Source organism: Schistocerca serialis, chromosome 11 (assembly GCF_023864345.2).
Source record: "Schistocerca serialis cubense isolate TAMUIC-IGC-003099 chromosome 11, iqSchSeri2.2, whole genome shotgun sequence".
In the NCBI taxonomy this organism is placed as follows: Eukaryota; Metazoa; Arthropoda; class Insecta; order Orthoptera; family Acrididae; genus Schistocerca; species Schistocerca serialis.
The window spans coordinates 150,507,423-150,523,992 of record NC_064648.1 but is presented as its reverse complement, the minus strand read 5'-3'; the positions used below and the strand labels follow the sequence as shown (position 1 = coordinate 150,523,992).

General features: G+C 42.7%; 1 protein-coding gene across 1 annotated transcript in view; it reads right to left on the bottom strand.

Moving 5' to 3' along the window:
* The window catches only part of LOC126427101 (guanine nucleotide-binding protein subunit beta-2), a 188,328-nt gene that overhangs the window by 67,696 nt on the left and 104,062 nt on the right, over positions 1-16,570 (bottom strand). The window lies entirely within an intron of this gene.

Below are 16,570 nucleotides of genomic sequence, written 5' to 3'. Positions count from 1 at the left end.
CCCCATCGCACCTCCCTCAGATTTAGTTATAAGTTGGCACAGTGGATAGGCCTTGAAAAACTGAACACAGATCAATTGAGAAAACAGGAAGAAGTTGTGTGGAAGAATGAAAAAATAAGCAAAATATACAAACTGAGTAGTTCAAAGGAAGATAAGCAACATTAAGGAGAATGGGAAAGCAGGAGCACCGTGGTCTCGTGGTAACGTGAGCAGCTGCGGAACGAAAGGTCCTTGGTTCAAATCTTCCATCGAGTGAAAAGTTTAATTTTTTATTTTCAGTTGTGACAAACTCTTATGTTTTCATCACTTTTTTGGGAGTGATTATCACATCCACAAGAAAACCTAAATCGGGCAAGGTAGACGAATCTTTTTACCCATTCGCCAAGTGTACAAGTTAGGTGGGTCGACAACATATTCCTGTCATGTGACGCACATGCCGTCACCAGTGTCGTATAGAATATATCAGATGTGTTTTCCTGTGGAGGAATCGGTTGACCTATGACCTTGCGATGAAATGTTTTCTGTTCCCATTGGAGAGGCACGTCCTTTCGTCTACTAATCGCACGGTTTTGCGATGCGGTCGCAAAACAGACACTAAACTTATTACAGTGAACAGAGATGTCAATGAACGAACGGACAGATAATAACACTGCAAAAATAAAGAGAGTAAAATTTTCAGTTGAGAGAAGACTTGAACCAAGGACCTCTCGTTCAGCAGCCGCTCACGCTACCACGGCGCTCCTAAATTCACGTAGTCCATTATGTTGGTTATGTGGCCCATGGACTACTCAGTTTGTATATTTTGCTTATTTTTTCATAGTTCCACACAACTTCTTCCTGTTTTCTCAATTGATCTGTGTTCAGTTTTTCAAGGCCTATCCACTGTGCCAACTTATAACTAAATCTGAGGGGGATGCGATGGGGAGGTTCCCTTGTTAGTAGGGTCAGCACCGATTTTGCGATACGCCGAATCAGAAAGTAGACACTGCATCTTTTGAATATAATCGTGCTTGTTCAACAAGACGGTGGCGTTACCCTTGTCGGCAGGTAAAATATCAATATCAGGATCCATTCTAAGAGAAAGTAAAGCAGCCGCCTCAGCTGCTGTGATGTTACACTTGGGGGGACGGGCCCCAGTCAACACACGACAAGCTTCCCTCCTAACCTCTTCCGCAGCCTCGGAAGGTAGTTTATAAACAGCCTGGTCGATAGAACTAATAAAATCAACGACTGGCAAAGTCCTAGGCTTCGGTGCAAAGTTCAAACCTTTCCGCAGCACAGACAAAGCTGCGTCGTCAAACGTTTTCTCCGTGAGATTGATCAAAGAACGTCCAGAATTAGAATTAGACACTGAGCCAAGGATACGTTCAAACTTCGCCGAATGACGAGCAGTTAGAGAGTGAAATTCCCAGTCAGACTGCGACCAAGAGGCACCGTCCACCCAATCCCAAGAAAATTCAGAAACATTAGACACCATCATTAAAAGAAGCTGAAATAATTCCGTAGAAACAAAATCTAATTGACGGCGAGTATAGTGGATCCGTAAAAGATGATCCTGGTTTGCTTAAGGCTGGGGTCTATCGTATTCCTTGAAGTTGTGGCATGTCATATATTGGTCAGACAATCAGGACTGTGGAAGACCGGTGTATTGAACATAAAGCGTCACACACGCTTACAACAGCCGGGCAAACCCGCTATTGCAGAACATTGCCTTGACACCGGTCATCCTATGGAATACAACAACACGGAGATTCTGGCTTGCACGTCAAACTATTGGGATAGTGTTATTAAGGAAGCTGTTGAAATCAGACTATCAAGCAACCTTATTAACAGAGATGGGGGATTTTGTTTAAATGCTGCTTGGAACCCGGCTCTGTCTCTCCTCAAAAAACAGAGGGACAAAATTAGTGCTACCTCACCTGTTGATTAATAGTAACCATCGATATTTCTGATGTTGGTTCTCTTTGGTTGTGTTGACACTTGCTCTGTGTGTGTTATCTTCCTTGTTTCTCCTCTATGTACCGAGGTATTAAATTTGCTAGCACATTTCTTCTTCCTTGCATTTGTGCCTTGAGAATGACAGTGGAAATATCGGCAGTGTCCGATGACGTCACCCGGCAGCAAACCCGTAAGTTATTTGAACATCCTAGTGGACGTGGTTTGCCATTGCCTTCCTCCGACCGTGACGGGGATGAATGATGATGATGAAGACGACACAACACCCAGTCATCTCGAGGCATGGAAAATCCCCAACCCCGCCGGGAATCGAGCCTGGGACCCAGTGTACAGGAATCCAGAACGCTACCGCAAGACCACGAGCTGCTGAAACCACCTCAGCATCGAACGTAAATGGGGGATGCAGCCTGAAACCCAGGTGCTTTACTGGTCTCGACGCTGAGGTGCTATTTCAGGCCACGGAGAGCCTCAGCAATTCTGTTCACATGTAAGGGGGAATTTAGAGTAGCCTGGGACGGCAGTGAGAAGCAGGGGAGATGCCCTTGAGCATAAGACACCAAACATTATCCGATAAATTCTACATTCGAGGAGTAGTATTTAGGAGACAGTTCTGTCTACCAAAGTAGAGACTGCATTTACTGACTACAGACTGCCTCCTGTAGGAATAAAGCTATGGCCGTTTGTACCAGCTTTGACACTTGATCACCGCTTATATGTTCTATATCATGTCCATCGCATTTGGCTCTTTTTGGCTAAGAACTTCATACACTCAACTGTCATATTTTAGTCTATTATTATAACATAAAATGTTTGGTATACACCGATGCATCCAAAATTTCGCGTGGAGAGTATACTGGATGTTGTAAGGAGTGTGTAAGAACTCTCCATTACATACAATCATGCTCATAAATTAAGGATAAATGCAGAATGTGGTGCCACATAACGTGGCACTACACAAAACTGGCGCTAATAGCATAGGCACATAGGGAACACACACGACGCAGATCTGTAAGTCCACGGTATTGGTGATAAGTTGAGAAAACCGTCCCGAAACACTGTTTCCTGCGCATTTAGCCCGACATCAATATGGGATATGATCACCGTGCACACGTACACAGACCGCACAACGGGTTGGCATACTCTGGATCAGGTGGTCGAACAGCTGCTGGGATATAGCCTCCCATTATTGCACCAGTGCCTGTTGGACCTCCTGAAGTGTCGTAGTGGTTTGAAGACGTGCAGCAGCGATACATGTACATCTACATTTACGACGTGCTGCTAGAAAAAAACCGGACTGATGCTGGAAAAAACATTTATTTACAATTACTTACAATTTCATGTTATCTCCTTCAATGTACTCTCCTCCTCGGTCTCTACACCGCTCCATACGAATTTTCCACTGTTCATAGCAATGCTGCAGATCATTTTCGGTAAGTCCATACATTACTTCCGTCGCTTTTTCTTTTACTGCTTCAACAGTCTCAAATCTAGTTCCTTTCAAAGCTGACTTGACTTTAGGGAAAAGAAAAAAGTCACAGGGGGCCAAATCAGGTGAGTAGGGTGGATAATCTAAGATGGGAATGTTGTGTTTTGCCAAAAACGTCTTCACTGACAACGCACTGTGAGCTGGGGCATTGTCTTGGTGAAGGATCCATGACTTTTTTCTCCACAAATCGTTCCGTTTTCTCCGTACTCGCTCACGTAGGGTAGCCAGGACGCTAATGTAGTAATGCTGATTCACTGTTTGTCCCTCTGGTACCCAATCAATGTGCACAATCCCTTTGATGTCAAAAAAAAAACAATCATCATTGCCTTGAATCTCGATTTTGACATTCGTGCTTTTTTTTGTCGTGGAGAACCAGGAGTTTTCCAATGCATCGATTGGCGTTTAGTTTCGGGGTCGTAAGTAAAAAACCACGATTCATCGCAAGTAATAACATTTTGTAAGAAGGGGTGGGATCACTTTCAATGTTTTCCAGGATGTCAGAACAAATCATTCTTCGGCGTTCCTTCTGTTCAATTGTGAGACACTTTGGGACCATTTTTGAACACACTTTGTTCATGTTGAAACTTTCATGAAGAATCTGCCTAACACTTTCCTTGTCAACTCCTGTTAACTCAGACACTGCTCTGATTGTTAAACGGCGATCTTGTCGAACAAGTTTACCGATTTTTTCAATGTTTGCATCAGTTTTTGCTGACAATGGTCTGCCAGTGCGAGTGTCATCACTGGTGTCTTCGCGGCCATCTTTAAATCGTTTAAACCACTCAAACACTTGTGTTCGCGATAAACAATCATCGCCGTACGCTTGTTGTAACATTACAAACGTTTCACTTGCAGATTTTCCTAGTTTGAAACAAAATGTGATGTTAACACGCTGTTCTTTCTGTACACTCAACATTTTCCGACGCACAGACAAAACGTCAACTACTTAAAACAGACGCCACGGGCAGACTGAGTGCAGGAGGCAGATGAAACTCGAGCAGTAGGCGGAGCGAGAGTCACGTGACAGGCCACGCGACTTTCAGCCTTATTGCATTCGTTTTATTGTTTCACCAGTACTAGTCCGGTTTTTTTCTAGCCACACCTCGTATACTCCGCAAGCCACGCAACGGTGTGTGGCGGAGGGCACTTTACGTGCCACTGTCATTACCTCCCTTTCCTGTTCCAGTCGCGTATGGTTCGCGGGAAGAACGACTGTCTGAAAGCCTCCGTGCGCGCTCTAATCTCTCTAATTTTACATTCGTGATCTCCTCGGGAGGTATAAGTAGGGGGAAGCAATATATTCGATACCTCATCCAGAAACGCACCCTCTCGAAACCTGGCGAGCAAGCTACACCGCGATGCAGAGCGCCTCTCTTGCAGAGTCTGCCACTTGAGTTTGTTAAACATCTCCGTAACGCTATCACGGTTACCAAATAACCCTGTGACGAAACGCGCCGCTCTTCTTTGGATCTTCTCTATCTCCTCCGTCAAACCGATCTGGTATGGATCCCACACTGATGAGCAATACTCAAGTATAGGTCGAACGAGTGTTTTGTAAGCCACCTCCTTTGTTGATGGACTATATTTTCTAAGGATTCTCCCAATGAATCTCAACCTGGTACCCGCCTTACCGACAATTAATTTTATATGATCATTCCACTTCAAATCGTTCCGCACGCATACTCCCAGATATTTTACAGAAGTAACTGCTACCAGTGTTTGTTCCGCTATCATATAATCATACAATAAAGGTTCCTTCTTTCTATGTATTCGCAATACATTGACCGAGAGCATCCCAGACGTGCTCGATGGGGTTTAGGTCTGGAGAACAGGGACGCCCTCCATTCGCCTGATATCTTCTGTTTGAAGGTACTCCTCCACGATGGCAGCTCGGTGGCGCCTCCACCAGGAGGAAGGTGTGACCCACTGCACCCCTGAAAAGGCGGACATACCGTGCAAAGTGACGTCCTGATACACCTGACCTGTTACAACTGCTCTGTCGGCAGGGGTGTACGTGCCCCAATCATAATCCCACCCCACACCATCAAACCATGTCCTCCATAGAGGTCCCTGTCAATAACATTAACAGGTCGGCATCTGGTTCCTGGTTCACGTCAGATGAAAATCCGGCGAGAATCACTGTTCAGACTATATCTGGACTCGTCCGTGAACATGACCTGGGACCACTGTTCCAACGACCATGTACTGTGTTCTTGACACCAGGCTTTAGGGGCTCTCCTGTGACCAGGGGTCAGTGGACTGCACCTTGCAGGTCTCCGTGCGAATAAACCGTATCTGTTCAGTCGTCTGTAGACCGTGTGTCTGGAGACAGCTGTTCCAGTGGCTGCGGTAAGGTTACGAGCGAGGCTACCTGGCAGTACTCCGTGGCAGTCTGCGGTCACTGATGGTGAGATATCGGTCTTCTTGTGGTGTTGTACACTGTGGGCGTCCCGTACTGTAGCGCCTGGAGACGTTTCCTGTCTGCTGGAATCGTTGCCATAATCTTGAGATCACACTTTGTGGCACACGGAGGACCCGTGCTACGACCTGCTGTGTTTGACCAGCCTCCAGTCGCCCTAGTACTCTACCCCTCATAACGTCATCAATATGTGTCCTGTGAGCCATTTTCAACACCATTAGCACGTCTGAAAACGTCTGCACACTTACTCGCTACCGAGCGAGGTGGCGCAGTGGTTAGACACTGGACTCGCATTCGGGAGGACGACGGTTCAATCCCGCGTCCGGCCATCCTGATTTAGGTTTTCCGTGGTTTACCTAAATCGCTCCAGGCAAATGCCGGGATGGTTCCTTTCAAAGGGCACGGCCGACTTCCTTCCCCGTCCTTCCCTAATCCGATGAGACCGATGACCTCGCTGTCTGGTCTCCTTCCCCAAAACCAACCAACTTACTCGCTCTGCACCGTACTCTGCCACGCACCGACACACCTCTGCGTATGTGGACTGCTGCCTGCGCCACTGTGCGACGACCGCAGGTTAAAAACACCGCGTGGTCACACCCCGAGGTGATTTAAACCCGCAAACCGCCCACCAGAGCGTTTTTTCACCATGTATCAGCATTATCCTTAATTTATGAGCAAGAGTGAAGGTTAAATATTACAATGTACGAGGGCAGTTCAATAAGTAATGCAACACATTTTTTTTCTGAAACAGGGGTTGTTTTATTCAGCATTGAAATACACCAGGTTATTCCCCAATCTTTTAGCTACACAACACTATTTTTCAACGTAATCTCCATTCAATGCTACGGCCTTACGCCACCTTGAAATGAGGGCCTGTATGCCTGCACGGTACCATTCCACTGGTCGATGTCGGAGCCAACGTCGTACTGCATCAATAACTTCTTCATCATCCGCGTAGTACCTCCCACGGATTGCGTCCTTCATTGGGCCAAACATATGGAAATCCGACGGTGCGAGTGTAGGGTGCATGAGGAAGAACAGTCCACTGAAGTTTTGTGAGTTCCTCTCGGGTGCGAAGACTTGTGTGAGGTCTTGCGTTGTCATGAAGAAGGAGAAGTTCGTTCTGATTTTTGTGCCTACGAACACGCTGAAGTCGTTTCTTCAATTTCTGAAGAGTAGCACAATACACTTCAGAGTTGATCGTTTGACCATGGGGAAGGACATCGAACAGAATAACCCCTTCAGCGTCCCAGAAGACTGTAACCATGACTTTACCGGCTGAGGGTATGGCTTTAAACTTTTTCTTGGTAGGGGATTGGGTGTGGCGCCACTCCATTGATTGCCGTTTTGTTTCAGGTTCGAAGTGATGAACCCATGTTTCATCGCCTGTAACAATCTTTGACAAGAAATTGTCACCCTCAGCCACATGACGAGCAAGCAATTCCGCACAGATGGTTCTCCTTTGCTCTTTATGGTGTTCGGTTAGACAACGAGGGACCCAGCGGGAACAAACCTTTGAATATCCCAACTGGTGAACAATTGTGACAGCACTACCAACAGAGATGTCAAGTTGAGCACTGAGTTGTTTGATGGTGATCCGTCGATCATCTCGAACGAGTGTGTTCGCACGCTCCGCCATTGCAGGAGTCACAGCTGTGCACGGCCGGCCCGCACGCCGGAGATCAGACAGTCTTGCTTGACCTTGCGGCGATGATGACACACGCTTTGCCCAACGACTCACCGTGCTTTTGTCCACTGCCAGATCACCGTAGACATTCTGCAAGCGCCTATGAATATCTGAGATGCCCTGGTTTTCCGCCAAAAGAAACTCGATCACTGCCCGTTGTTTGCAACGCACATCCGTTACAGACGCCATTTTAACAGCTCCGCACAGCGCTGCCACCTGTCGGAAGTCAATGAAACTATACGAGACGAAGCGGGAATGTTTGAAACTGTTCCACAAGAAATTTCCGGTTTTTTCAACCAAAATTGGCCGAGAAAAAAAATGTGTTGCATTACCTATTGAGCTGCCCTCGTAGCAAACTGAGGGCTATTCTTTGCGCTGTGTGACATTTTGCGATTCTCTATGGAAACAAATAAGCACTCGCATGTCGATAGTAACAATGTGAGGGTGAAACATGTTAGCGGGATTCTAAGCATTGTTGTGAGACGAGGTCTGTCTGCGAGAGTAAAATTTCAATAGTGTTGGTCGAGAGCTGGGAGACAGAAGACGTGGTGCGCTGCCCTCACGTCGGTGATGGCAGATCTCACCACACTCAGGGCCTGACTTCATTTATATGGCCAGGAGAGATTTAGATGGCTTAACTGCGCTTGAAGATGGATTCAAGGTAAATTTCGCAAGCATAACGCAAAAACAATTGCAGGGTTAAGCTCGAGATTGTTAGTCCGAGTTTGCCATTATCCTGCGTTTTGCTTGTCAGTTAAAGAATATAGACTACTGGCCATTAGAATTTCTACACCACGAAGATGGCGTGCTACAGACGCGAAATTTAACCGACAGTAAGAAGATGCTGTGATATGCAAATGATTAGCTTTTCAGAGCATTCGTACAAGGTTGGCGCCCGTGATGACACCTACAACGTGCTGACATGAGGAAAGTTTCCATCCGATTTCTCATACACAAACAGCAGTTGACCGGCGTTGTCTGGTGAAACGTTGTAGTGATGCCTCGTGTAAGGACACGTGTTATTGTTAGGTCTTGGAGTCTCGTAGACCGCGCCTCGTCAACTACGTACCGTACGGTACCGTATACAGGGTGGCGCACTAAATGTGTTGCCAATTGTTTCTTTCACAATTTACGACGCACATTAGATATCCCGCTGGGATCTCTACAGCCATACCAGCAGAACTTGGAAAAACAAGTGACTTACGAAATGACGTGTAATTCACGATACTGCCGCTAGGAGACTAGTAAGCAGCAATGGCTGACAATGGATGACTGGCGATACAGCAACGATCGGCAATTGTGTTACTTTTTCACGAAACGAAAAGCCTTGTTGTGACTCAGAGGCGTTTCCGACAACAGTTTAACACACGATGGGTCCCTTGCAAGAAGACCATCCACAGGTTTTACGATAAATTTGTACTGGAAGGAACAGTATTGGAAGCGAAGCGACCTCGGCCTAAGCCTGCTTGTTCGCCGGAGAATATTGAAGCGGTACGAGTTGCTGTACAGAGAAGTCCCGGGAAATCGTGTACAAAGGCAGCAGTGCAACTGGGAATATCCAGACGCTCCGTTCAACGCATTCTTAAAAGTGACCTCCATATGTACCCATACAAGATGACCTGTGCACAGAAGCTCACTGAAGAACACAAGCAGCAGAGACTACTGTTTGCTCAGTGGGCGGAGGACAGGGAAGAAACTCTCGACAACGTTTGGTTTTCAGACGAGGCGCATTTTCATTTAGACGGTGTGGTTAACAAAGAAAATGTACGCTTTTGGGCCACTGAAAACCGACAAGTGCTTCACGAACAACAACATTATGCTCCGAGGATTACAACGTGGGCAACAGTTTCCAGTCACTGACTTATTGGAACCTTTTTCTTTGAAGAAAGTGAACAGCGAACATTATTTGAGCATGCTTCGCAATAGCTTCATTCCACAGCTTCTTGCTACTGCCTTGCCCTTCAACACGCAGTGGTTCATGTAAGATGGAGCTAGGCCACATGCTGCAAACACTGTGTTGGAGTTTTTACACGAGCTTTTCAACATGCGGATCATTTCACTCAGGCTTCCAGGTCGCTTCAATGACAGACAAAATTGGCCCCCCAATAGTTCAGACCCCAATCCATGTGACTTTTTTCTTTGGGGGTACCTAAAGGAAAACATTTTCCCGAAATGTCCACGTGATTTAATGGAGCTCAGAAGACTTATTCTTCAAGCTTGCAGTGAAATTACGGACGACATGTGCCGTAGGGTAATCAATAAATTCAGTGTTCGTTTGAAGGATGTTAGAAAACGAAATGGTGGACATATTGAGCATGTGCTCAGTTAGAATAAATCTCCACGGACAGCTCTTCATTGTAGGATATGTTCCTTTCAGATTGTATTGACAATAAAATGTATATTCAAAAACAAAATGGTAACACATTTCGTGCGTCACGCTGTAGCTGAAAATGTGTTCGTACAAATTTGTCTTTTAACTTTCCCGAGTTTGATGAAATTGTTAGTCGGTCTATGGAGGAAGGTGTCAGTGATATAGATCAAGGAATAAACGAAAAAGATGACGGTTTTACATTAGCCAGTGATCACAGCTCTGCTATCGAACAAGAGTATCATTCGGAGGAAGAACTTCAGGAAAGTTGTGATGCAGATCTGTCTGTTTCTTCAATGAAATTCTTAAAGTGTCTGTTAAAATAGAATGTGTTCTGAGTGGTGATAAAAATGTAGCTGACAGCAATGAATGTCAGTTTCACAGACTTTCTTTTTGTACCTATTTATTGGAATTTTTATGCGCAAATTTAGTTTTATTTGGAAATTTATTTGCTACAGAGATTGTATATAGTTTTTCGGAATATAAAATTCTGTACTCTAGCAGTCTATTTATGTGTACTATTTAAAAGAACCGCAAAAAATTTTGTGCTTTTATGTGATAAATGGTAAAATGGTGCAGGCTTTGTTTAGTGCAATAAAATAAACTAGAAGCATGCAAACAATACTTAAATAAGACTGTAAAAATGAATGGTATATAGCATAAATTAAAATTTCAAATGATTTAAGCCTTAAATCTCGGTTTAAACATGGGGGTCCGAGAGACCTTGTAAGAGGTCCATGATTAAGGAATTTGTTGCTGGCGCACTCGAGCAGATGTAATTTCGATGGATTGCTCATGCGCTGCCTGCGATATGTAAGCTGTAAGAGAATCTGAGAACAAAGAGCAGTGTTGACTGCAGTAGGAACTGTGTAGCTGTTGGAGTAAGTAGTTGGTAGAGAGCAGTCTGTTGTATCGTGTTGGCTGGGCCGGTAGTGTGAAGTGATGGCAGTGCCTGAACGAGGTAGTATAAGGTAAAAGCAGCCTCGCGCATTTGTAGTATTGTTATCTCAAGTCCCATGTAAATATTTTTAAAAAATCTCTTGATAATAATCTTTCTCATAAATAGTAATTTTTGACAATCATTCATTTCAATTTAATGAATTTACTAATTCCTCCAATCCTTGGTCATCCCGATTATTGCAAAAAAACCAGTTGTTCCTTTCATACATGACAAATCTATCGGCCAGCATTGCACTGGGCTGTGCCACAAAATTTATTGTAAGAGCAGATATATATGCGTTATCCGGCGACTTCATTGAGGTAAGAATTTTCTCTTTTTTATTCAGAATGATCTTTCAGGGCCATGACGCAGCACTGCTGACGTCCAAAATTCACCAGTTTAAATTCACAGTCAATTATTGAAATGTTATAAGTGAGTCACATTTTTTTATTATTGAGAGATTAGTCACATTTTATTATTGATAGGTTACGCAATTTTCCTGTTGGTAGGTTATACTGAATGTGAACGACATAATTATATTTTTTACTGTTGAGAGGTTTAGGAATTTTTCTGTTTTGAAGTTACACTAAACGTGAATATTATTTATATTATTTTTTTATTTTGTGGGGAGGTTACAACCTAACCTCATGGTTTACATTGCAGAAAAGTGACCTCGCGAGTTAAGGGTTAGTCTGGTAATCAGCCATTATTGATACTTATAAGGTCATTGTCAGGCATCTCGCCGTTATTAGTTCTTGTCAAACTATTCTTGGTCATGGTGATTTCTGAAGTTTTTAAATAGACTTAATTTATGAAATCGCTTCTTACAAGTTATTTAGTAGGTTACAGGACCGAAGCAAACTCCTTTTTATTAAGGTCATTCTTAGTAACAATAAGCCTTAGCCGCTGCTGCTGCATGCTCCTGCGAATTTCTGTAAACCACATGGAAAAAGGCAGTCATCTAAAGAGGTGAGTGGAAAACGTAGAGCCAAAACATGTCATGTGCTCTAATCCAGCAAATTCCGTTTCACAAGCCAGATTATCTATCACTTGTAAATTATTATTCAAATATGCAGTCAGATAGCTTATCCAAATGTTGGTATTAAGTTTTTCATGTAACGAGCTGTTGAGGGCTTAAATGACAGTCAAACTGACACTCATACAACACGCACACCGTGTTATGCAGGTTAGAGTCTGAATACTGATACTTCAGGTTGCTTATCGAGTCCATTTTCGCAGACGAACATGGGCTCTAATTGTTGTACGTACGTTGGACTTGTAAATTGCGGATAGTGAATTAATAGGTTAAGTCTGAGTTGTCTTTGTCAGGAAAAATTCTGCAGGTCAGGGTTTAATTTAAAAAAAATAAAGAGTTAGTTTCACTCTCAAGATATTGTCCATCCCGTTAGACTGCTCTTCCAAGTCTTTTGCTGTCTCTGACAGAATTATGACATCAGCAATCCTCAAAGTTTTTATTTCTTTTCCCTGAGCTTTAATTCCTACTCCAAACTTTTCTTTGGTCTTCTTTACTGCCTGTTCAGTATCTAGATTGAATAACATCGGGAACAGGCTACAATCCTGTCTCACTCGCTTCTCAACAACTCTTTCCCTTTCATGCCCCTCGACTCTTTGTTATTTGGACACATTGTTTTATATGTAGGCTAAATACGACCGAAATATTTCGTGATTTGAGTAAACAAGACAGCTGCGACTGCTAGGATTGTTTATTGGAGAACACGATCGGTTTCGCAAATTAAATTTATTAAAGATATGAATCACCATAGGTTTCCTCAGTATGGAAACATATTCAAGAAAACTGGCAAACAGCTAGCTGCAAAGGGTACAACACCTGTCTGCTTTACCCTAATAATAATGGCCAAAAATATAGACAGAGAGAGGAATCAAAAAGGGAGTTATTTAAAGCTTCAGGGGGTGTACAGTATTTCTTGTGACATCTGCCATTCAAAATACACAGGACAATCGGGCAGAAGTTTCAATGCGAGATTTAGGGAGCATACTGCTAATTCTAGTACGAAGTCAGCGTTGAGTGCTCACTTGCAGGAGACAAGACACACAGCCTCTGACGTTGCCACCAATCTTCAAGTACTCCACTAGGAGAAAAAGGGTAATGTTCTAAATATTTCAGAAGAATTGGAGATTCTTCAAGCATTGATAAGAGCCTCAGAAAATACCGTCAACTCCCTGACAGATATACGTCACAGAAACATTATAGCCAATTTTGTTAATTTAAGTGAATGACTTTTTCCAGCCATACCATTGTTTTCTTAATTATCTAAAAGGCTTTTTGGTTCTGAGAACAGCTTTTCTAATTGTAGGACATTGCATTGGAGAGTGGTGGCATATAGGACCCTACACAGTATCAGCAAGTTCTTTTGAAATTAGTTGCTAACAGCAATTCTGACTTCCACAGCTCATAATCGTAGTGTATCGTTTGTAATTGTTTCAGTTAGGTAATATAAAGTGTGCAACCAGCCCCCAACATTTCAATCAAGGTGTCTGGTTGCTTACAATGACAGTTTCCAGTGGTGCAATCGATTTTTGAAACTATCTGTATGGTGACGTAGGTTAAGGTCCCCGGTGTCACACACAGCAGCCATTCACCCTGGTGGGCCTACGTTTGAGTCTAATTGACGAAAAAAAGTTGGAGTTTTGTGTTAAAAGAGTTGTATTCCATACTCTGTTTGTGGTATACTGCATAGGATAACAGCTTCACATGCAGGAGGTTATGGGCTTGATATTCATTAAAGGCACAATTAATTTTTATTTTTAATCTTCATCGAAATTACTTCGATCATTTTTTTTATTCAATTGATTGATTTATATGCGATTTTTAAACCCATTCCTTGCTCACATAATTCTCATCATAATATCAACTTCTTAATTTGCTCTCATTTTTCTACCTATCACACTTTCTCCACTTGAAATCTTTGTTCATGCTTTTTTAATTAATTTTATGCATTGATTTTGATTTAATTTGTTTAGTTTTATCAGCCTCTTTTTTCGTCCACATTATTGTGTTCATTATATCTATTTCTCATATTACTTCAATTTCGTTTTACTTATAAACCCGTCTTTCATTTAGATTTTCATCTGCGTGATTTTGCCCACAGTGCAACAAGTACTCAGGTTATGTTTCAAATGTTTGTATGACGATTACCGTGAAAGAAAAAAGGCACATAAGGTTCCATTTTTGACCCCATTGCACAAATATAAGTAGATGATTTCGTCTTTTGGTTTTAACTGATAGATCGGAATTTTCAATAATTGAATATTGTAATAGATAAACATAATCTAATTCATATTCACAAAAATTTCGACTGGAAAAATTATGATATAAAGAAAAAACGAAAGAAATAAAAAAGCTCATATGGTGATATAAGGTATGTGACAAAGGAACAGAAGTAAAAAATTACATTTAACCCAGTTGAATGAATAAAAAGAATGATCAAAGTAATTTGGACGAAGATTTGAAAGCAAAAAGCAAAAAAAACTGATAAGATTCGAAGTCATAACACATGAAACGGTTGTTTTGTCCCCTATACCACGCAATGCAACTGCAATAAACAACTTTTTTTTCATGCTCTTGAGGGTCACACAAAACCCCCACTTTTTTTTTGTCAGTTACTCGCAAACGAGAGTCCACCAGGGTAAATGGCTGAAGTGTGTGATACTTGAGATCTTAACCTACATCACCGTATTCGGTTTCAAAAAGTCGATCTCACCTTGTTAATATTTGCGACACAGCGCATCAGTGGCTTTCCTCGCTGCAGATAGCGGTCCGTTGGCGCCGGCAACAGCAACACTTCCTCCCCGGGCTGTCTACAATGGAGGTTGGAGATGGTCTTAGCGCACAATATACTTTGTCGTAGACGTTCGCACATTCGTGAGTCAGAAATTATAAATAGCTGGATATAAATATCAGGAATGGCTTTACCCTATTCAAATAAAACCTTAATCTTCTGACTGTAAGCAGACATAGACCTTATCGCTTTTATTTGTCCGTTTCTTGGCATGGCTAAATATCTCAAATTGTTGTTGTGGTCTTCAGTCCTGAGACTGGTTTGATGCAGCTCTCCATGCTACTCTATCCTGTGCAAGCTTCTTCATCTCCCAGTACCTACTGCAACCTACATCCTTCTGAATCTGCTTAGTGTATTCATCTCTTGGTCTCCCTCTACGATTTTTACCTTCCACACTGCCCTCCAATACTAAATTGGTGATCCCTTGATGTCTCAGAACCTGCCCTACCAACCGATCCCTTCTTCTAGTCAAGTTGTGCCACAAACTTCTTTTCTCCCCAATCCTACTCAATACCTCCTCATTAGTTATGTGATCTACCCATCTAATCTTCAGTATTCTTCTGTAGCACCACATTTCGAAAGCTTCTATTCTCTTCTTGACTAAATTATTTATCGTCCACGTATCTCTGCCATACATGGCTACACTCCATAGAAATACTTTCAGAAAAGACTTCCTGACACTTAAATCTATACTCGACGTTAAGAAATTACTCTTCTTCAGAAACACTTTTCTTGTCATTGCCAGTCTACATTTTATATCCTCTCTACTTCGACCATCATCAATTATTTTCCTCCCCAAATAGCAAAACTGCTTTACTACTTTAAGTGTCTCATTTCCTAATCTAATTCCCTCAACATCACCCTACTTAATTCGACTGCATTCCATTATGCTCGCCCGGGTTCCCGGGTTCGATTCCCGGCGGGGTCAGGGATTTTCTCTGCCTCGTGATGACTGGGTGTTGTGTGCTGTCCTTAGGTTAGTTAGGTTTAAGTAGTTCTAAGTTCTAGGGGACTGATGACCATAGATGTTAAGTCCCATAGTGCTCAGAGCCATTTGAACCATTATCCTCGTTTTGCTTTTGTTGATATTCATCTTATATTCTCCTTTCAAGACACTATCCATTCCGTTCAACTGCTCTTCCAAGACCTTTGCTGTCTCTGACAGAATTACAATGTCATCCGCGAACCTCAAAGTTTTTATTTCTTCTCCATGGATTTTAATACCTACTCCGAATTTTTCTTTTTTCTTTTTCCTCCACTGCTTGCTCAATATACAGATGGAATAATATCAGGGAAAGGCTACAACCCTGTCTCACTCCCTTCCGAACCACTGCTTCCTTTTCATGTTCCTCGAGTCTTATAACTGCCATTTGGCTTCTATACAAATTGTAAATAGCCTTTCGCTCCTTGTATTTTACCCCCGCCACCTTCAGAATTTGAAAGAGAGTATTCCAGTCAAAATTTAATTTGCGAAACCGGTCGTGTTCTCCAACGAAGAAGTCTAACACTCGTAGTGGTCCCATTCATTCAAATCATGCAGTGTTATTTGGGAGAGATGGGCCACTTGTTCTAATGTGAGAGAGATGGAGCACAATTTAATTTAACTTTCTAGGCATGTGAAATAATCTCACTGAAGTCTCAGACTATGTTTATCTGTCGGAAGAGACGTGTGTGTCAACAAATGGAAGAGCAGAATCCCACAGACAGGCCAAAAGACCTGCTGATCCTAAGCACTTCAAAAGACCAGTGTTACCTCCAAAAGTCAAATTCCTTCACTGAATCTAAAACTTCTAACATTACCACCTCAAAACTGACTACTCCCAAGCTAACAAAGACAAAACTTTTGGAAGAAATATCACCTGTTCGTTCTGTTGGTAAAGTCTGCAGCTCGTG